This window comes from Phyllostomus hastatus, unplaced genomic scaffold, assembly GCF_019186645.2.
Source record: "Phyllostomus hastatus isolate PE091 unplaced genomic scaffold, TTU_PhHast_1.1 phas_scaffold_501, whole genome shotgun sequence".
NCBI classification, from domain to species: domain Eukaryota; kingdom Metazoa; phylum Chordata; class Mammalia; order Chiroptera; family Phyllostomidae; genus Phyllostomus; species Phyllostomus hastatus.
Genome location: NW_025334033.1, coordinates 61,976,983 through 61,998,356, shown reverse-complemented (window position 1 = coordinate 61,998,356; position 21,374 = coordinate 61,976,983). Strand labels below are relative to the sequence as shown.

The 21,374-nt window shown below is 50.2% G+C and overlaps 1 protein-coding gene and 1 pseudogene across 6 annotated transcripts in view; one reads left to right on the top strand and one right to left on the bottom strand.

The window, feature by feature from the left end:
* FOXN3 (forkhead box N3) overlaps positions 1–21,374 on the top strand; it is a 360,054-nt gene that overhangs the window by 72,136 nt on the left and 266,544 nt on the right. For all 6 annotated transcript variants that reach the window (XM_045822074.1, XM_045822068.1, XM_045822070.1 and 3 more), the window contains exon 2: positions 19,103–19,217. The gene's annotated coding sequence lies outside the window, so the exon portion shown is untranslated. The remainder of the gene's footprint in view (positions 1–19,102; positions 19,218–21,374) is intronic.
* On the bottom strand, positions 4,204–5,292 carry LOC123807915 (annotated as a pseudogene).

Below are 21,374 nucleotides of genomic sequence, written 5' to 3'. Positions count from 1 at the left end.
GCATCGACCTTTCTTGGCTGTTTCTGCATTAGTCACACTTCCCAGCATTTGTGGATGTCAGCAATATGACCTAAAATAACGTGAGGGCTGCAATCCTTCAGGATATGTTTTAGATTTCTCCTTACAATAAGTTAAGGCGATCGGATGTGCGGCTTGCCATGCAAGAGAAAGACCTTTTCGGCAAAGCGCTTGCTCGACGAGGGCGGCTTTTATGGAACGTGGGTTTCTGGATTGGGTTGAATTCTCAGATTTCTCCAGCGTCTCCTGGCCTGCTAAGGACTCCGGGCAAAAAGCAGTCTTCATTTGTCACTGCCATTTTCCACCGGTGGGGCAACTCGATAGGGGCCCTTGCCCTGCGTCTTACCTTACTGCCTTGGAACTCCAGATCTGCGCGGCACTCGCTGGGGTTGGGTGTTTTCAGATCTTTGTGCCATTGTGCCGTTAGGTGACCTTCCGGGCTCACTGGCCCGCCACTTCGTCAGTGGGGCTGTCCTTGCTGTATAAGGCAGCTGGCTTCAGGGGCGGTGCTTTCATCAGCTGCGTGATTTCAGGCAACTCACTGAGTAAGGCAAGCAAGCAAGCGAGCAACACAACTCTAACAGTCACCACTGAAACGCCCTTGGTCACGCCAGTGTCTCCCGTCAAGCTTAGGCTGTGGAGATAAGATTCGACCGTGACAACTTAGCCAGGCAGAAACCGCGTAGGGGCTGCATCGCAGATCCCACGTCTTTTCCCGCCCGCTGCTGTTCCGCCTGATTTTCTGTTTTACTGCACGAGCGGAGAGAGCGTCCCAGACCTCCAGGGCGCACAGGGGCCCGTTCCGGGAGCAAGAGCATCAGGACAAGTTCCCGCCTGGTTCAGGGGCCCCTGGCATGAGCGGGGCTGGATCCAAGCACTTTGGGTGCCAGGTCCCTGAAGAGCCCTTTGGGATTGGGGTCGTGGTCACAGTTTGTCCTGGGTGTCACAGTTCCCTCCGGAGGGAGTTTGGTCCAGTAACGGTGTAGCATGTCATCATATAGAAGGTTTGTACTGAGACAAAGGTTGCTGCAAAGCAGTGTGAAGCCACCTCGGAGACGGCCCCCAGACCCGGAGCATTGATTAGGGTTAGGGTTGGGGCATCAGGGAGTGAGGCAGAGACACCCCAACCTCTCGTCATGCAGAGATGCGGCCCCTTTTCATGCTCTTGCCCTCTCTGGTGGTCCCGAGGAGAGCACCAGCCTCCATGAACTGGGGCAGATGAGAGGGTCAGGCCCTGGTGAATCGTTCCGGGGCAGACCCAGAAGGACCCTATCAGCTTGTTCTCCCAGCTTATCAACGAGTCGGCCGAAGGTTGCTCGCTTCTGTCGCAAGCATGGCCTTCCACTTCTTGCTTCCAGACACACAGGCATGGAAACTCTCCCTGTCTGCACCGCCTCGTGGCGTCGTCAGCATCCTGCGCCGTGTGGGCTGCACCCTTGACACTTGCTTGGGGAAGTGAGCTCGCACAGGCCGCGGATTTCAGGCTTCCGTGGGCTGGTGTCCCCCGAATGCACATGAGTGGATTCGCGATGCCCATGACCCCTGGGTTTGTATGTTCCCTTCCTGAGTGACCCAGAGAGAGGCCTGGCCCAGGGGCAGGATGAGCAAGGCCTTCCAGCTGGGGCATGGTGGGGGGGGGATGGCGCGAGGCTCCAGCCACCCTAGCGAGAGAGCAAACAAGCGTGAGAGTGAGGGGGAGAGTCCCTGCTGTTGGTTTGGCCCGGGGTCATTTTCTTTCTGGCATGTAAACAAATAGAAAGGAAGGAGGAGAAAATCCGATGGGCTTGATCCTAGAGCTTATTCCATTGTGAGTGGTCTTCTGGTTTCTCGTCCAAGTGTCCCCCAAACTTGAACAATTTAGAGACTCCTCCATGTGTCCCTGTGCCCGGTGGAGCCAGAGTCACGACTGCACCCTTGTTAGGGACCAAGCAGAGCTCCAGAGCGGCCGTGACCCAGGGAAAGCCGCGCCCTCGCAAGGAGCCGGGCTGCGGCAGAGCCCCACTGTCTGTCTCCGTCTGTCCCGCGATCATCTCGGACGGCGAAGCCGCTGATCTGTAGAACGTGTGGTTGCTATGAACTGCTGCTGTTGGTAAGGGGAGTTGGAAACACTCTCGTTTCTAGATTACCTTTCAAATATTCAAATTCATGCACCAGTAGCATATGGCTGGAACTTTTATTTTTTCACTCCGATGTCTTCCAATGCGCTTCATTGAATTCCAAATCCACATCAGGTTTTAATTTTGAAAATGCCAACTGGATAGTCACTGAATGTGAGAAATGAAGAAAACTTGCATGAATTTTTTTTTAAATTGTGGTGATTTATTTTTCTGTGTTCCTATAAACCAGCTGTATGGATTTCCTGCCCCCCCTGCCATTTTGGTTCCTTTGCATCTTGAAAATACTGAGGAAACAATGTTACCAGTGTATTCTCAACTAATTTCCCGGGAGGTGGTGTCGCCGCAGCACCTTTCAGACGTCAGAGGAGAGGGGACCAGGGCATCTCTTCTGTCACCTCTGCTGGCCAGAGGAAGCCAGCCTGTTCTGGCTTCCCTGTGGGGGGCTGGGGGAGCCTTTGTGGTCCTCGGGCGTCCGTGTCTGCCATGGCCTCTCCTCCCGCACAAAACTCGGTCCCGCATCATCTGATTCCATTTCCTTCTTGCTGAGGTTGAGTTCAGTTTGTATGTGCCGCTTCTGCTTTTGTCTCCTACCAGGTGAGAGTTTGCAAGCATTTTAGAACTAATAAAGACGGGCTTTTATCTGCTAGAGTTTCTTCTTCAGTTGCGGAGAAAATTTGTCCCGCCGTGTGGGTGTGTGTGTGTGTGTGTGTTTTAAGGACCTCAGTTAGAGACTGTCAGTGGAAAAGAATGTGGCCCTGAAAGTCAGGAAACCCCCCAACAGGGGGAGCCTAGGTCCCGGTTGCCTACTACGGAGACATCCTCCCCACCCCCTGCCCCCACTCACAAAGGTATCCAAATGCACCACAATCCCCCTGATGTATACACTGTACATCTTCGAATCTAAGTTTGCATTCATTGTGAAAGGTAACATTATTTTGTGTATCACTACGAAAAATGCTGCCTAATGTTATTATCACTTCGAAAAATGCTGCCTAATGTTATAATTAGCTGTACTCAATTCAGAGGCTTCAAATGCAGAAAAATGTGACTTTTAGAATTGGTGAAATACAGTTTCATTGTGAGTTGAGTTGCATTTGGGTCCTGGGATAATGCTAAATTTTGTGAGTTGTATGGTGATTTATTTCTTGTGTGTGTGTGTGTGTGTGTGTGTGTGATTCTATTACATTTATTAAATAGTAAGTTCCCACACATGGCTTTTTAAATCACCCAGGCAGGTGGAGAAGGGAGAGGATGACACAGTCAGAGCTCCCCTCCTCCCAATACGCAGTATGTACATCTCAGCAACTGGACAATCCCGGCTCAGAAGGAGGCAGCGAGAATCCAGAAAAGGTGGAGGGGGAGGCTCCAGGATAACAAACGAGACTTATTCACTGCCCCCATGCCCCCCAAACCCATCCACCCCATCCTAGTGTACTCTGGTGGTGTCCCTCTCCCATGCCTTCCCAAATCTTGAAAGTAGGGTTTCTCCCCACCAGAATAAGAGCACTTGGAATAACAGAGTAGGGTCCCTTCACCAAAAACAAACAGAAAGTTAAAAAAAAAAAGCCCTGGGATGACAATAGGGCATTACCTCCCCCAGAAGAAGCAACCCTGGGCTGAGGCAGGCAAGCAGTGTGACTTAACATGGAACCCTAGACTAAAGAGTCCCTTTACTAAAATAACAACTACGGGGGTTTTAAAAGGAAAGCACCCTTGCCCAAGTTAGAGCATTTGAACTAAGTTTGTGGGGTGGTAGCAGGCGGGAGGTGCCAGTGTCAGGGTTTTCAACACGTCAGAATAAGAGTCCTGGGGCTCAGAATGGAATTAACTTCAACCAGATAAACATCCTTAGCAAAACAAGAAGCCAGGAAGTCCTCCCTCCAGAATAAAAGCCATAAATTCTGGGAGGAAGGCTCCTCATCAGGATTGGGATGGGGACTGGGCAAACTTGGCTTGTTTTCTGATCCCAGGCCCCCAATCTCTGACCCTAGTAACACTGGATTTTTAATAACCTGTAAAACCAGGTCAACAGATGTCCCTCTATCCTTGCAGCATGGCCATGGGACGGCTATCCCAACGAGGGCAGCAGGGACCAGGCCAAAGGGGTAGGACCCCCTTCAGGGGCATTAGGGGGTGCATCCTCGGCTGGTGTCTGCATCCAGGGACCCAGCAGGATCGCCTCCAGTGAAGGTCGGGCAGAAGGTCTGGGGGCCAGGCACCGGCGGACTAGGGCACAACAGTCTGGGATACACGGGCAGGGAAGTGGAGCTCAGCCTCCAAAATCTCCTGGTCCCTCTTGAAGGGGATGTCCCTGCACACCGTGTCACAGAGAAGGATACCCAGTGACCAGACAGTGGCCGGGGTGCATGGTACTGGCTACGAGAGATCCACTCCGCGGGGCTGTACACTCTTGGTCCATCAAGGTCAGCGTAGGGTTCATCGTGAAGCAGGATGCCAGAACCAAGATCAATGAGTTTGACGCAGACTCAGCGAAGGTGGATCAGGATATTCTCATCTCTGATGTCACAGTGGACAACTCAATGGGCATGGCAGTGCCCAACGGCTGCCACTACCTGAGCAAAGTGGCGGCGGCTTCGGGCTTCACCCAGTGGGCCCTGTCCTGTGATGCAGGCAGAGACATCCTAGGCAGGCAAAGGCCGCCCAAGGGCCAGCATGAAGCCCTCTGGTGTCTCAGCCCAGTCAGGCAGGCCGATCACACCAGGGTGACCCCCGCCTGTGCCCACCTTCCACAGCAGTGCTACTTCCCGTGGGCACGTGACAGAGTCTGGCAGTGTGGACCGGCCCAACACGCGATTCTGTAGGATCACTCTGGTGGCCACCTGGAGTCGGTCTGTGATGCGATGTCCTGCGGAGACAGTGCCAAAGCCCCCCTCACCCAGCAGGGGGCCAAGTCGGCCTCGGCCTCGAACGCTTCCCGATCCTTGCCTCCTGGTGGCTGCGTGGGGGTCACGGGGGCCGCCTCGAGCCCCCGAAAAGGCTTGCTCAACATGGAGGAGGAGCTGCGCAGATGAAGCCCACCGAGCCCGCAAGGTGCAGACGCCCGGGGCCGTGGGGCTGGAGAACCAGGACTTGGGGGTGCTAGGGTGGAAGGTAGGGAAACTGGTGGCCCAGAAGCGCCCACAAACGGTGCAATGCTAAGATTCCCTGTGTGCTCCAGCCCCAACACTCGTGACTTATTTCTAATATAAAAAAATCTAAAACACCATCGTGCCCATCACCCAGCTTTGACAGATCTCAGCCTCGCCCCATATTTTCTTTACATATATATTTTTAAAAAACAAGACACAGAAGATACAGTTTTGGGGCCCTGTGCCCACCCCGCCCCCCAGTCCCAGGGCTCACCTCTTCCTTGTGCCCCGTGTGGCCCCCGTCTTGGATTTGGTGCTCCTCACCCCCGCACCTGTGTGCAAGGTCTTTGTAAGTGTCTCCGCACCCATCCGTGCACGCAGCCGTCTCAGAACACGGCTGCTTGCCCACCGGACTCCGTTCTCTGCGGCTTCCTCGCAGTAATAGAGCCCGAAGCTTCCTCTGGACGCCTCCTGCCCCAGTGGCCCAGCGACTCTGGCTGGTGGAGGAACGCGGGAGGGATGCGGTGATGTGTGCGTTTTACCCTGAAAACGAAGGAGCGAGCCCTTCACGTTCTCTTATGTCTGTGCTCCTGGGTGGGACAGGGCCAGGGTGAGAGTGTGCTACTGAAAACCAGCAGGTGTGGGAAAGACCCCGGGAGGTAGCCGAGTGACAGGAGAGAAAGATCCAGAGTCCCTGCCCTCAGGGTACCTGCACCCCCACCCCTCTCTGCTGCCAGACTGCCCCTTGTGCTGTTGAGTGAGAAGTAAACGGACAACATACTTGGCCCGGCAGGTGTGGCTCAGTGGGTTGGAGCATCGTCCTATACACTAAGATATTCAGGGTTTGATTCCTGGTCAGGGCACTTACCAGGGTTGCAGGTTCGATCCCCAATTGGGGCGCGTATGGGAGGCAACCAGCTGATGTTCCTCTCTCCCACTGGTGTTTCTCTGCCTCTCTCTCTGTCTCTCTCTGTCTCCCTTCCTCTCTCTCTAAAATCGACAAACATATTAAGAAAACCAAAACCTTATTTTTACGTAAGTCAGTGTTACTTGGTCTTTTCAAAAACAGGCCCAAAATTGTTCTGACAGAAGTGGTTTCTATTCTGGTTATGTATATTGCTAGTGACTTACTGTATTAAAAACTTCCATTTTTATTAAGTGGGGAAGATTAGGGTAAAATACACTAATGTAATTCACTGCATCCTCAGATTAAAAAAGAAAAAAACATTGTTTTACGATCCCCCCCATGGCCGGGTGTTAGCGTCCAGTCCTGGAGTGGACACAAGCCCTTGGAGGGTGCATGCACTGAACTCCCTGATCACCTTCCATGGAGAGACCGAGGGAGTTCACACCCTCTGAGGACAGCCAGCTGCTCTGTCCCCAACCGGGGATATTTAAAGCCAACCTCACGGTGATAATTGCAGAGTGAAAAGTTTCCATTCCCAGGAGAGCTTTCTTCCCAAATGCTGACTGAGCATCCTCGCGAGTGCCAGGAGAGTGGGGCCTTCCTGGTTCATTTCTCTTCTCCAGCAGCTGGGCGGGGACCTCCTCCCAGCTGTCTGACCACCGGCAGGGCGGCCGCCCAGGAAGAAGACGACCCTCACTGGCTGGTGGGCACCCTTGCGGCGCGAGGCCAGGAGGGTCCCCTGCTGGTTGGGACGCTTGCTTTCCGTAGGGTGGTGAAGGGCTCCGGGGCTCTACCCAGAAGGGCAGTGTCGTGACAGAGCCTTGATGGGCAACTGGGGACGGGGTGTGTACAGGGACCATCTTCAGGTCTTTGCTGTCCCGCTCTGCAGCCCATACTGCCTGAGGAGGAGCCCGCCCACTGGCTTGTCCCTAATGTCACAGGTCAACTTGGCTTCTGTCCTTAACGGCAGGTCTGGTGTTTGCTTTCTCTCTCCAAGAGCACCTGGCCTCTCCTTTTGACTGGGGCTGGTGCCATCAGTTCCAGTCATGCCAGATACACCTTCACCCTGGGCTTTCCCCGCCTTTGCATTAAGCATCGGGCTGTAAGGGGATTCTCAGGCTTCTGCAGTCTGTGCATTGCTTTGATGCAGAAGACCACGGTGCCCGTGTGCTCTGTGTTCCCCCATGCAAACATGGAACACACACCACAGAGGTTCCTGGGTAAACGGAAGATGAGGCCTGCTTTGAGTAAGACTCAACAAGCTGAGCTTTGCTCAGAGGTGCCCATAAATTCAGTTCACGGTGGAAAGAAACAGAAGCGGGCCCGACAGATTCCTTCCCTTCAGTGGAGGCGGGGCCTGAGCCTTGCAGAGTCCCGGGTAGTACGAAAAAAAGCAGTCTGGGTAACCGTGGAAGTCAGATGGTGCATTCCCGTCTGACGGAACACCAGACTTCCTTCGACAGTTTTTACGTCCTGAGAAATGCAAATCAGGAGTAAACACTCCCTGAAAACCAGTGCTTGTATTGATCAGCCCAATAACCAGTTCACCAGAAAATTTGATTCTGTTTTGAGTGTTTTTGCATTCATCACCTGTATCACAAACAATTATTGAAGTAAAAAAAAAAGGAAACGTAAACTAAAATTGGAAAGCAAGCCAGACCTTGACCCATGTGGCTCAGTTGGTTGGGTATCGTCCGAAAAGCGAAATGTCGCCGGTTTGATTCCTGGTCAGGGCACATGACGGTTTCAGGTTCAGTCCCAGGCTGGGCGAACACGAGAGGCAACCAACCGTAGGATCATTTCTCTCTCACATCGATGCTTCTCTCCTCTTTCTCCCTCCCTCCCCATCTCTCTAAAACATAAATAAAAATTAAAAATTAAAAAAAAATTTTAAATAGCTGATGTACCCTGAGAAAACCTGATTTATAAACCTTATAATGCCAAAGAGATGGCAAAGATAAAAAAAGGAAGAAAGGACATTCGGAAGTAAAAAGGTTTTAAATTATAGGCAAATTGCTCATTAGGTGCCCGGCTTTAGGCTAATTGACCTAGAGCCAATGGCATCTGAAAGCTGACACTATCGTGATGGGGGGACACTTTCTGAAGCCTGTATTCATCCTATTTCAGACAAAATCCTGGTCACCTCTCTTATTTGGTTTCCCAGCCGCTGGCATAGTAGATGGGAATCCAAGTAGGGAGGCAACAGGAAGAGCCAGGCCGCTCTGCCTGGTGGGAAGGCCAGCCGGTGCCCTGGCAGCCAGGGAGGGCCGAGTGGCGGCCAGACAGAACTAAAATGCAAATACGAGGCTTAGGAAATCACCGCGGCGTGGGGCTGTGCCTGTGTGGGCGGCCTCCCCGCCCCTGCTGCTATGGCTTCTGAGAACTCCGCTGTGTCATCATGTGCACGGCGCCCGCCAAGTCGTGAGAACCGTAGCGGGCCACGGCACGAGCTGTGTGCTCTGCCCAGTTCGTGGTTCCCTCATACAGTCCAGTCTGGAAAGCTTTTTATCAGCAGGGACTGAATCACTGCCTCGAGCTGGACCAAGTGTGTGTGAGGGCACCGGGCCCCCCTGTTCCTCTGGGGGGTCTCCCCGGGATGGACACTGTGCCTCGGGAATGTTCTGCTGCTGCTTCAGGGAAACCTGGAATAAATTCAGTCAGCTGGAAGAATTTACTTCTATGAAGTCCCCTTTCACCAAAATGTAGCGCGACCAAGTCCATTGAACTCCTGCTATCAAGGGTGATGTGCGTAAGAGGTCATGAATAGCCCGACTCACGACGGCACCCGCTTCCGAGGATCTGGTGGTGGAAGGCCCAGAATGCCTTGCTCCCTTAGGGGGGGGCATTGCCCCGAGCTCCCCAGAGAAGCATTGCCCGGTCTACACAGACACACACGCACACCCACACATTTTACATAGACACACACGCGCACATGTGCGTCCGTACCCCAAATTAGCTATCGCAGGACAACTACTTTCCTGCTGCTGCTTGCTGCTCCCAATCCTCCTCTTTCACCCCCAAAGCCCAAGGGTCCTCCAGCCATCCGATCCCTGTGAGGCCCTCCTTGAAGAGGGGCGCTCAGGGCTGGGGGATGTGGGACAGAAAGGGGTCAGGGCTTTGTGAGCAGGCCGAGGTCCTCTGCTTTGGAGCGAGCGCTGGACCCAGCCTGTAGGCTGAGGGAGGACAGGGTGGGCGGGCGAGGTCAGAGAGGAGCGTTAGCTTAACCAGCAGCCATAGTTAATATCTGCACCAATTGCCATATAATGTGCCCCCATGTATAATGTGCACCTATGTTTTGAGCCCAAACTTTCAGGAAAAAGTTTTCTCATTTTAATTTTTTAATTCAATTATTTATTTATTTGTATTTAGAAACAAAACTGATCATCATATTCCAGGGTATTATTTTGCATATGGATATGATTATTGCTTTCTAGACTTATACTTTTAATGCATAAGCATATATAAAAGAATTGAAAACATTTGTATAGATACGGAATTAGTACTACCCATGCATAACGCACATCCTTATTTTTCCCTAAAAAATCTGGGCAAAAAGGTATGCATTATACACAGCAAAATACAGTACACGGATACTTTGTATCTGACCTTTTAGAAGCTATTTTTGAAAGTTATGCCCTGGCTGGTGTGGCTTAGTGGATTGATTGCTGGCCTGTGAACCAAAGGGTCGCCAGTTCGATTCCCACTCAGGGCACATGCCTGGGTTGTGGGCCAGATCCCCACTAGGGGGCAATTGAGAGGCAACCACATATTGACGTTTCTGTCCCTCTCTTTCTCCCTCCCTTCCTCTCTAAAAATAAATAAATAAAATCTTTAAAGAAAGATAAAGTTATTTTAAGTCCTTTACGACCAGCCGCATGTGTGAGCCACCTAGAGACGGAGTGGCACATGGACAGAGCATTAGACCGGGCAGTGGGGACAGGGTCCTGCCACTTAGTGTGTGACCTTGGGCCAGTCACCGACCCCCAGAACCGCAGCGCTCGGTACTGTGAGGCGAGGCTGTGGATACCCGCCGCGCTAATTCCCAGTATAACCTTGGGACAGTCTGATGAAGCGACCTACGGGAAAATGCCTGGCGACACTGGAGAGATGTGCATACAGAAATGTGACATGTGTCAGGAACAATTGCTTCTGATACTGTGGCCCTGCTCCTTAAGTTGGTAAGTGCCGGTCACGATTAGCCACCGTTAGTTAACGAGTTCTACCTGCTCTGCTGGTGCTCCTAGGTGAGGCTTGGTACTGGACCCTAACATCATCCTGGGATTGCCTTTCAGAAGCAGTTTATCTCTTTCATCCGTACTATTTATATATCTATTTTCTGTTTTGCTTTCTCTTAGGGATGAGTTGATTGTTATTATCATCATGTATAGCCAAGAATGATTCAATTTAGAAAATAATAGAAAAATTTTGCTTAGCTTTTGGTAGGGTACTTTTGCCATAATTCCCACAGATAAAGTAGTGGTTTCTTTAAAAAAATGCCAACTCAGAATCATAGATCTGCACTTTTAAAGCCTACGTACAATTGATTGTTTCGTGTGAAAATTATATTCAGATGAAGCACACCAGGATGCAAATCTGAAGTGTGGTCATTTTCATCTAGATTGAGTATTATTAGGTAGCCCAAGGGATAGGGTGTAATTCGGATTTCGAGCAGCTGACTTTTGTCTACTGTGGTGCGTAACCCCATCATTTAAAGAGGCATGCCAGTGTGAACAATAGCACGATGTCCCAATGCACTGAAATCTACACAGTTTGGTTTTCAGGTGTATTGAAGGCATTGGACTTTTCTCTGTGGGCCCAAACATTTGATGAGATCAAAGATTCGAACTTGCAGCAAATAAGAGAACATTCGGATTCCGGGAAAATAACATTTCTTGCTGGATGATGGCAGATTCCCGTCATTCTAACAGCTTCTACAGGTTTGGAAACAAAGACCAAGCGGTGACAGATGAAGCCCTGGTTGAGGGTTTATGCTTTTGCCTAATTAAAGCCATTGGGTTCACAGCCTGCTAACGCAGCTCTGGTTGGAAGGGAAAACAGCTTAGCCCGGATCCACTTGAGAAAGTTCGCAGAACCTCCCTCTGCCTTTCGCAGAACTGAGAAGGCACGATGCGGGCAGCATCTTTATTCTGCGATGACTGTTCTCAGGTGAGACAAAACACTCACTGTCGTGTGTGTGTTCTCCCCACACCGTTTGAAAGGAGAGACACAAAGTTCTCCATTACTCCCAGGAGAAGTTAGTGAAAGGGTCTACTGCCTAGTGGCACCACCTTAAGCAGGCACCCAGCAGGCGAGGTTGGCACACGGCTCAATTTCAGCCACCCGTATTTTCAGGTGTACCATATGTATTTAGTACCTCATTTGATAATGCTAAAAAAAATATATTAAAGCAGTGTGAGACTAAAGGAGAAAGAAGATGAATGTTAGCATTCCCCTGGGGTTCATGGGTGAAGGAATTAACACAGCGTGGCACTCTACCCTAGCTGTGTTTGTTTCCATGGCAACAGCTACGTACATGTTTCAGACTATCTACAGTGACACAGTTGCAGAAATAGTAGCTTGCAGGTTTCTGATATCGCATCAGTGGACAGGCAGCACGCACTGTATTAAGTAAGTGTAAAAGAACTTAAAAAATAGCTCTGATTCCGCTGAGCAATGAATTGGGGTGGGGGTTGGCATTCCCCACCCCTCGCAACGACAGCAAAATCTGGACAAAGTTGAAAGTTGCAAGATTCCAGCCAAACAATTGTCCTTGCTTGGGTAAATATCATCCAAAGAGACAAATGTGAGTGAGTTACAGAGGTAAGAAAATGGCCTTGGCAGATGACATATTTAAGAAGGATATTGCTAGTGAAGCTAATTTTTGGGGGGGGGGGGGTAGTGGTGGGTAAGGAATACAAGCTTTGGTTGAAAATAGCTGAGTCTTAAAGCAAATCTAATGTGCAACAGAATCTTTGACTGCTGCTGAGTTCATGGCAACTAAGGTCTTTCAATGTATCATTGTAGAAATTGCTTTTATATAAAAATGATCAGGCGAGGAGCGGAGAGGTGGATTGGGTGTGCAGTTAAAGGGAAATTGGGGCTCCATTGTCTTTTCTGAATGCTTATGTAAATATCTCTCTTCCCCGGGATGACCCTGGTTTGTCTTTGGCATTTGCTGCTACTTTTTGGTACCATTTGCTGGTCTCCGTGTTTATATTATGCTGCCACACTGTAGCTTGATAAGACTCGAGTGTCGGTTAGAGAGCAACCGAGTAAAGATGATAGACTTTGTAAGTGTGTGACTTTGCAATCAAATTGCCCAGTAATTTAGGAGAAGTGTACAAATGGTTATTTATTTACATGCCAGACCTCTGCTTTTTGAATAGCAGCCTAGGTATTAGGTTAATAGATTTCAACATGCACGTTTTGATTGCGGGAGCTTTCAAGTATGTGGTAGTTCCATTTATACTGAGTTTTTAATGTCAAAATATTTTTATATGCCCATTCTTCAGCGTGAGCCTGCGTTTACCTCATAGTTTTGTTATCCGTGCGTCAGTGAAGAGAATGCAAAATGGCATGGTAATTCAGGCTAATCTGCTCGTTTGAGGAGGATTAGTTTTCCGACCGTAGGTGGACTTGTACGAAAAGTGGCACGTGAGACATGCGAGTCTTTTGTAGTGCGCGAGACTGTTTTTTATGCGCATGGGGAACTACCTACAGCTGCTGCTACATGTGTTTCTTCACAGTAATTATTTGATTAGACGTTAGGAGAACATGGGGAGGGGGTGTCTGGGGCTTCCCGAACGCCTGGGTAGTATGGAGGGGCAGAACATATTTTGTGTTATACGTCAGGGACTTGAACCCTAGAATGTTTGACACCCCAGGGGTGGGGTGATACGATTTGCCTTTCTAAACAAGGTGATCCAAAATTAAAGTAATGTTGAAGTTCCCCATTGAAGCCCATTTGTCGTCTGAGTCACCCAAAGATGGGAAGTGAAGTTTGTGAATTTTTTTTTTAATGGCGGCTCATACCAAAGGGCAGCTCTGTGCTCAGAGACTCACCTGCCTGCTCCCACGCTCATCACTGTGCTTTCTGAGACACGAGACCGTGTTGGGGGCCCGTGGGAGGATGGGCTTGCAGACCCCTCCCCCCGTGCCCTGGCCTGCCTGGCGCATGCCCTGTGTGTCCCCATGGTGGGCAGCTTCTCTCTGTGACAGCTGCAGGAAGCCACCTGTGCCTGTCCCCCTGCCCCCACCCCCCCCAGGCAGAGGAACCGAATACCATTGGTATGAGGGTTTACATCACGTTCTGCTATTATTACATTTGAGGGGCCAGGAAACCTTGGGCTCATTAACCTTGGGCTCGGAAGCTGGAAATCGGAAAAGTTTCAATGGATGCTTTTGGGTGACTGGTTCAACATTCGCCCGTCTGGGAGTGCTAGAGCAGGCGGGCCCTTCCAACGGTCGTGACATTTGTGTATTGTTTTCACGGCCCAGAAATATTTTCCATGTTAAAAAAAAAACCCCACCAGTCTATGCCATGTCATTTAACTCTTTTGTAAGAACAGAAAAACCGCATGCATCTAAATGCCAAGCCCTAGGCTGAATCCAGTCATTCGAATTTAAGCCCTGGCAAGGCTCGTAGGAAACTCAATTGCTTCCATTGGAAGGGCCAGGAAATTGATTTGGAAAAAAAAAATAAATGTGAGGGATTCCCAAATAGTGGCAGCATGGAATGAATAAGAGAGACAGGAAGGTACAGACAGATCTTATTACCAGTCTTCAGTGGTAACAGAACTGCCAGAATCAACTTACTGAGGCACAGCTCCTCTGGAGTCCCCACCGCCCGGTCACTGCTGACCACTCTCGGTGGTCACAGGGTACAAGCAGGTCTGCGGGCTGGTGGCCGGGGCTCTCCGCCCCTCGGGCCTGCCCAGTCTGCCCTCTCACTGGGTCCTCTTTCCCTTGAGCATCCTTGGCTGCCCTCGGGTGCCAAATACTGTGGCCTGGCCTTGCCAGGAAACATCTATGCCTTTGTCTTGCTGCTGCATCTGTCCAGAAGCCTTTGCTCCCATCTCTGCTTGGGAAGACCCAGCTCCAATTCCAGTTCCTCCATAAACCTTACAGATCTCGCCCTGACTGGCATAGCTCAGTGGATTGAGCGTGGGCTGAGAACCAAAGCATCACAGGTTCGATTCCCAGTCAGGGCACATGCCTGGGTTGCAGGCCATAACCCCCAGCAACCGCACATTGATGTTTCTCTCTCTCTCTCTCTCTCTCTCTCTCTCTCGCTCTCTCTCTCTCTCCCTCCCTCCCTTCCCTCTCTAAAAATAAATAAATAAAATCTTTTAAAAAAAGAAACTTCATCTATAAAAATAAATAAATAAATAAATAAATTTGGTATTAAAAAAAAAAACCTTACAGATCTCTGCTGCCTCCCCTACCACCGTCATTAGAACGATTTTCCATCTTCCCGTGTCCCCATAGCAGTTTCTTTGTCTTCAGTTAAGGCACTTAGTTCCCTGTATTGAGATGAGTTGTATCTCTTCCTAACTGAGACGAAGCGTATTACAGACAAAGGACCGTGGCTTCGGCACTCCTGGAGCTTTGGCCACACCTGGAACAGTACGTGGAACTGTTGCATTTCATTGCCTTCTTGAAGACTTGTAAAGCTACACGTCATTGCCATCTTCAGACGCTCATGTTCCGTGCGTAATGAGAGTCTGTGGGAGGCCGCAGCCCCTCGGGCCCCGTCTGCCGCAGCCCCGAGCATCTGAGCCAGTGCAGGCACTTCCAGGGGCTTCCCCATCGTCAGCTGTGTGGCATCATCCGAACGCAGAACCAAGGGCATGGCTGGTTGTTCCTATTCATAGCGTCATGAGAGTTTAGAGCCAGAAGGAACCTTGTAGAGCTGAACTCTTCCAACTGCGGAGGGGAGAATTGTGAACCTGAACTAAGTGCCTTTTCCAAGGCCACAGGTTGGTCAGTGACCAGGTGCATGGATATGGCCCATCACGTCTCACATGGGCCTGTCTACTGAGCCTCTCTGACCGAAGCCTTGGGTTCCGCTTAGGATACGGCAGTCAGCTCGTGCTTTCGGCCCGCGGTTGGGATTGGCTGGCTTTCTGTATGTAAGCACTGTCCTGAGATGACAGTCCCATTCAACTCTTTGCTGGTATCTCTGGGGTAGAATTAAACACGAAAGTGGACTGAGAGTTGAACTTGGCAGTGGGGGGGAGTGGGAGCAATGCTAACGGGTCATTAGCCATTGCCTCTCTGAGGTTGTGGCAGCTGCTGAATTCAGTCAAGTTCAGACCCTTAAAAAGAGTGGAAAAAAGAAAGCACATACTTTCCAGAGCCTGGGCACTGCACAGCTGGGCCAGCTGGGCGCAGCACCGTGGCAGAAAGATCTCTTCAGCCTCAGAAATATGAGCCCTGAGCTTGCACACGGGGAGGGGACTGCAGCCACAGCGGGACCTGATTTGGCGTTCCGTTTCTGGGCTTGTGGGTGTCTGCAGCTGCGTTAGACTCGGCCCCTCCGGGAAGTCCATGAGTATCTCAAGAAAGAACCAGCCCTCCAACGTGACAAGCCGGGCGAGCTGTGTGTGTGTGTGTGTGTGTGTGTGTGTGTGTGTGTTTAAAGGCCCGCGTCTGAGGCCGACAGGCTTTTTCAGAGGAGCTCTTGGTTTTCTGTATAAAAGCGTGCTTCCTCTTGTCCAGAGTTAGCCTGTTGAGGGAATAAAGCACAATTCAGGTTTCCGAGCTGGAAGACTGATGAATCCCTCTGCCAGTTACATATGGAAATAAATTAGTAAACGGCCCATCTGGGACGAGACTACTGCGGAGATGATAAATGATCGCCGTCGCGCACGTCTGTGTTGCCGAAGACGGAGCAGCGCTCCCCCGGCGCTGCCGGGAGATAACTGGATGCTCTGTCCTGGTCAGAGGAATGAATTTTTTTTTTTTAAATCACAAGTAAAATATTCACTGTGAAATGTTTCATGGGAGAGTGCTTTGGCTGATGCCCAGTGTGTCCCTTAGAAGTGCGATGTCTGCAAATATTTAAAAGGAATCTCAAGGGCAAAAGGAACATTGTACTTTTATATTTGCGAAGGCCGATATCGTAACAAGTATTAACGAATCTCCACATGTTTCAATGAGTGGGATAATTCTCTACCTCTGCCGTGGTATTGCAACTTTATAATTTTCATAGCAACTTTATGTCTGTTTTCGTATTTAAGTTTCAAAGATGCTGGGGCAAGTAAGTGCCTCTGTTTCTTGATTCATGAAACACTGAGGCTCAGCGGTTGAATGCCTTTTGCCCATGATGACTCGGGGGGCCAAATAGCAGAGCTGGGATAAGATACCACCAGTGCCGAGTCCAGCTTCTCTTCCTCAGAGCCCATGTGACATCCGAAACGCTTTCACTATATCCCGTCCTTCATCTGGCCGCCTCGGGCAAGAGAGCATTCTCTTTACGTCAGGTTCCTAGAAACTAAAGCCATACCTTCTTTTCCTTTTTTTCCCCCCAAAGATTTATTTATTTATGTATTTTTAGACAGAGAGGAAGGGAGAGGGGGAAGGGAGGGAGAGAAATGTCAATGTGTTGCTGCCTCTTGCATGCCCCCTACTGGGGATCTGGCCTGCAACCCAGGCATGTGCCCTGACTGGGAATTGAACCCGTAACCTTTTGGTTCACAGGCCAGCGCTCAATCCACTGAGCCATACCAGCCAGGGCTAAAGCCATATCTTCCTGATTGGGAAAATAATTCTTTCTCTATTTGGAGATCTTAAGGATCAGTTTAACTTAAGGATCATATTTTTAGAAAAAAATATGATTTAAAAATTTTTAATTGAGATATAATTGAAATATAGCATTACATTAGTTTTCAGTATATGACCTAATGATATATTTGTATATATTGCAAAATAATCACAGCAATAAGTCTAGTTAACATTTGTCACCTTACAAAGTTAAAATCTTTATGTGTGATAAGAGCTTTTAAGATCTACCCACTTAGCAACCTTTAACTATGCAATAGAGTATTATCAATCCTAGTCATCATGCCGTACATTACATCCCCATGACTTATTTTATAACTAGAAGTCTGTACCTATCGACTCTGTTTATCCATTCCTCCTCTCCAACCCTTTAACTTTTTCCTGTGACTAAGGCACATCACGACTCCCTTGAGTTGTTTTATAAAACTAAGACCATAGATGTCCTCGGGGGCTCTTGAGGTGTGGTAAGATTCTGCCCCTTGCAGAATGGCCTGAGGCTGCTGTGACATGCAGAGCCTTGTGCCTCCTTTAAAATGTTCTTTTGTGTGTTCCTCCTGGGCAAACCTTCAGCAGTTAACCCTTGAAGCAGCTGAGATGCTCCCCTCTAGAAAATGCAGTACAAAAAAAAATACAGAAAAGCAAACTGGGTTTAGAAATCGGTGAGTCACCCAGTTTGTGAGATGTCAATTTCTAAACAGAAGCAACGGATGCCGCTGGACGGTTTTCACATGAGAAAGAGGCCCCAGGGCCCTAGCATTTACCTGTCTATCCTGGAAAGTGACCTTGTCTCACCTGGATCATCTTCAAGGGTCTCCGGTAGCAGCCAGACCTGGCTATTCTGTGCACCTGAATAACCTTCACGCTTTCTCGCTTCTGGGCCTTTCTTTGCTTTAGCGATTACTTGGTCGTCCTGGTCAAAATCCTGTTCAAATCTCCATGCCCGTTAGTATTGTTATTGTGTTGATACTTTCTCTTACCTGCCCCTACTCCAACCCCACCACAAACACGTGTCTCCTCTGAAGCCCTGTAGCTGTTGTTGTAGGAGATAACCCAGTCTGTATTTGAGTTGCCTACATACATGTTTTGTCTCCCATAGTGGACCACACACTTCTCAAAGGTGGCAATTTCATCCTCTTCTCTCTCTGACCCTCCCGTCTTCCTTCCAATCCCCAGCTCAGTACTTCGCCCTTAACTGAAATTTAACACGCATTAGAGTAAGGTAATTTTGTTTTCCAACAACAGACTAGCTGTCTTTGGATGGGCGGATAAATATCTGAAGTGGATGGGAATCTCCTGAAGGGCTTGTTAGATCAGATCCCTAGACCCCACCTCCAGATATTCAGAGTCAGGTGGTCCTGGGCGGGAGCCAAGAATTTGCATTTCTCACTGACTCACGGGTGCCGTCCATGCTACTCTTCCAGGGACCACCATTTGAGAACCACCGATTTAATGAGCTTCTTTCCTCACATTCTCACATTAAAGCTCAGAGTGTAACACCATTGTTTTTACTAGACGGACTACTGGTCTGCCTTCCTTGAGGCAGAGGCTAAAAAAACTTATCTTCCATCAAATTATGATGCAAGCCGTCGCATGTACCAACTTTCCTATTTTGCAAGATTATTGGTTAACTGTGGCTCAGAAACTTGCAGCCCCTCTAGTGAGCTTTAGTTCAATGGGATCTTCCTCCCCAGCAGCAGAGCCAGGGTCATTTCATTTTACAAAAACAGAACAGGGAGTCGCTGACATTGCAGCCTGTCTCCCTGTCTTCCCCGTGGGTCAAGGCTGGTCCACGTGGTGGCACACTGGCCTTGAATGCTCCTTGGTGCCCTGGCGTTTCTCCTTTATATAAACCAGTGTTTCGGTGGCAACTGTAGCAAAATGAAACGATCTCACAGATGTCTCCATAGCCGTGGTAGTAAAATAAGGTAATCTCACAATGTCTGTGGCATGTATTTTCAAACGTCTGAGTCCTTGGACGCCCCGCGAGGCGGCTTCAAGAACACTCCACCGCAAAAGACCCGGGGCTTCAGTAACTTCCCGAGCAGTCACGCGGCACTGTTGCAAGTGACTCTCTCCCTGAAGTGTGTCCTCGTTTAGAGTGAGGCGAGAGAGAGACATCCATTGTGGCTGAGAGGGGCCTCGCTCTTCCTCCGCTCTAATCCCGCCTTCCTTCTGCTCCTCTCCACCAGCCACTAGAAGCATCATCTCCTGGAAGACCAGAGTTCTTGGGATAATGGAGGCTTCTCGGTCCTGTCCGTGACGGAGCAATGCCGACCTCGGTTTCCTGGACCCGTTCTGACTCAGGTAACCACGCCCTGCCTCCCCCAGCTCGCTCCCACCTCACCGACACGGTGCAGAATGAGTGAAATGCCAAAGCTATACTGAAATGCCAATGCCAAATTGATTGTTTCTCCATCAGTGGGTATCCTTCCTTCTTCTTCCCACCCTTCTTAACGATCAAGGTGTGCAGCTGATCAGACTGACAATGTGGTCAGTCCAACTGAGGCATGAGGAGAATGAAGACACTGAATCACGTCCCCATTGAATGTTCGGGGGGCGGGGTGTTGCAGACGCGCAAAGCGAAAGGAACGCCGCTGGGAAGTTTTCGAATGGAAACTAGATTCTGCCGTAGTTCCTCTAAATCATGGCATCGTTTTCTTTCTCATAAGACCATGTTTTGCTTGAATTGACCTTCCTAATGCTGTACCTTTTCGCTGAGGACAATAAGTATTACTGAGTATCAGCTGGTTGTGTGTTCTTGGGACAGATGGGGATAAAATCATGTAAGACGTGCAAGTCCTCAGGGAGCTCCCCATGTAGCCGAAGATCCAGTAGCCACTCATGAGGAGGTGGCAGATGGCGGCGTCCCCTGGAGCTGGGGCTGGGCACTGACGGTAGCTCTGTGGTTCAGGGAGCTGAGAGACATGTAGGATTGGGATTGAATTCTTGGGAGAGGGAGGGCCCCAGGTGGCCGTGGTCACTCACTGTGGACCATTAGGCCTGGAGGCGGGAAGAGGAGCAGCATGGGGCCTGGGTGGGCAGATGGGAGTGAGCCTGCCATGAACCCAGGCAGCGAGGGCCCTGGCTGCCTGGACCAGGACCCCGGTCCTTCATCACAGCCTGAGCTACGCTCCCCCGACAGCCTGGGCCCCTTAAGGTTTCCCCGAGGAAGCCCCACCTACCCTGTTAGAGTGGGGCCTTGGCTGGCAGCTTTCTTTAGGGACAGCGGTCATTGTCGCCCCAGCCCTGGCTTGCCTGCCACTTTGCTGGACTTTCCTGCTTCTTTGGGTCTGTCCATGCCCGGCCTCCACCTGCCTACCTGATTGTTTAGTCTTCTCTCACACACCTGCACCCATCCCCTCCAAGCTCTGCCGGGCGGGCGAGGCTTAAAGAGGCCCTGGGATGAACCAGGGACTGCGTGAGGTCAGTACCTGGTGACTCACATGGTGCTAGTCTGAGCTGAAAAGTGGAATTGACAGGTAGGACGCATAAGCCGAGAGCACGAGTTTTATAAGTCGATGCTGAGAGCGTTTTCTAGAGAGTTCTGAAAGCTGGTGGAAGTCAGAGAGAGTCTCAAGGCTGAATAAGGAGTCACAGTCAGGGATGGGGAGCCAGATGCCCTGATTAATTTTGGGATGGCCCAGTACACCTTCTTCCAGCGTTGCTTTTGGATAAAGCAGTGGCAGCTTTTGCTGCCCTGGGTCTTGAAAGCACCACCCAGATTTTTATTCTGAGGCTCCTCCCCTTCCTGTCGGGGCTGCCCCCTGGCCACACTCCCCCCGCTTGGCGTGCGCTGGGGCTCCTGCAGCGAGGTTCCGCTTGCCTAGGAGTTTGGGCCTTCCTGGAAACGGAGCCTTGCAGCACTAGCCGCCCGGGTGGCTATCCTGTGGCCAGTGTTTTGAGACTACAGGCCTCCTGCTTCTTGTGACACCTACGTCTTAAAATGTGGCTTCCTGGTTGCTGCAACATGTGAAGGAAAAAAAAAACAGTCAAAATTACACACTCATTATTAAGTGCCTTAGACTAGAAATGACCCCAACCAATTCCACACCCACAGCCCATTGGCCGGAATTAGTCACATGACCCTGCCTCGCTGCTGGGAGGCTGGAGCAGAGGAATGCTTGGGGTCCCTACTGCCCCTGCCGCGCTCGTCACTGTGGGAACACCTACACTTTTTCTGTGCTTTTGTTTGCTCACTATTAAAGGGTAATGAACCCAGTCCTATATTTTTTCACACAATTTATTAAAGGCGCAAATAAGATATATGAAAGAGCTTTCAAAGGTACCCTGCGTAGTAAAATATCCAAGATAAAATGGTCACTGAATTTCTCTATCGCATCTTGAACGGTGATGGGATGGAGTCAGGGTGGTCGCATGCGCCCTAGGACCGGCCCCTCGCTCCCCCATTGACCCAGCCTAGCTGCCATACAGTCCTCCCTTCCTCATCCGGAAATATCGGGG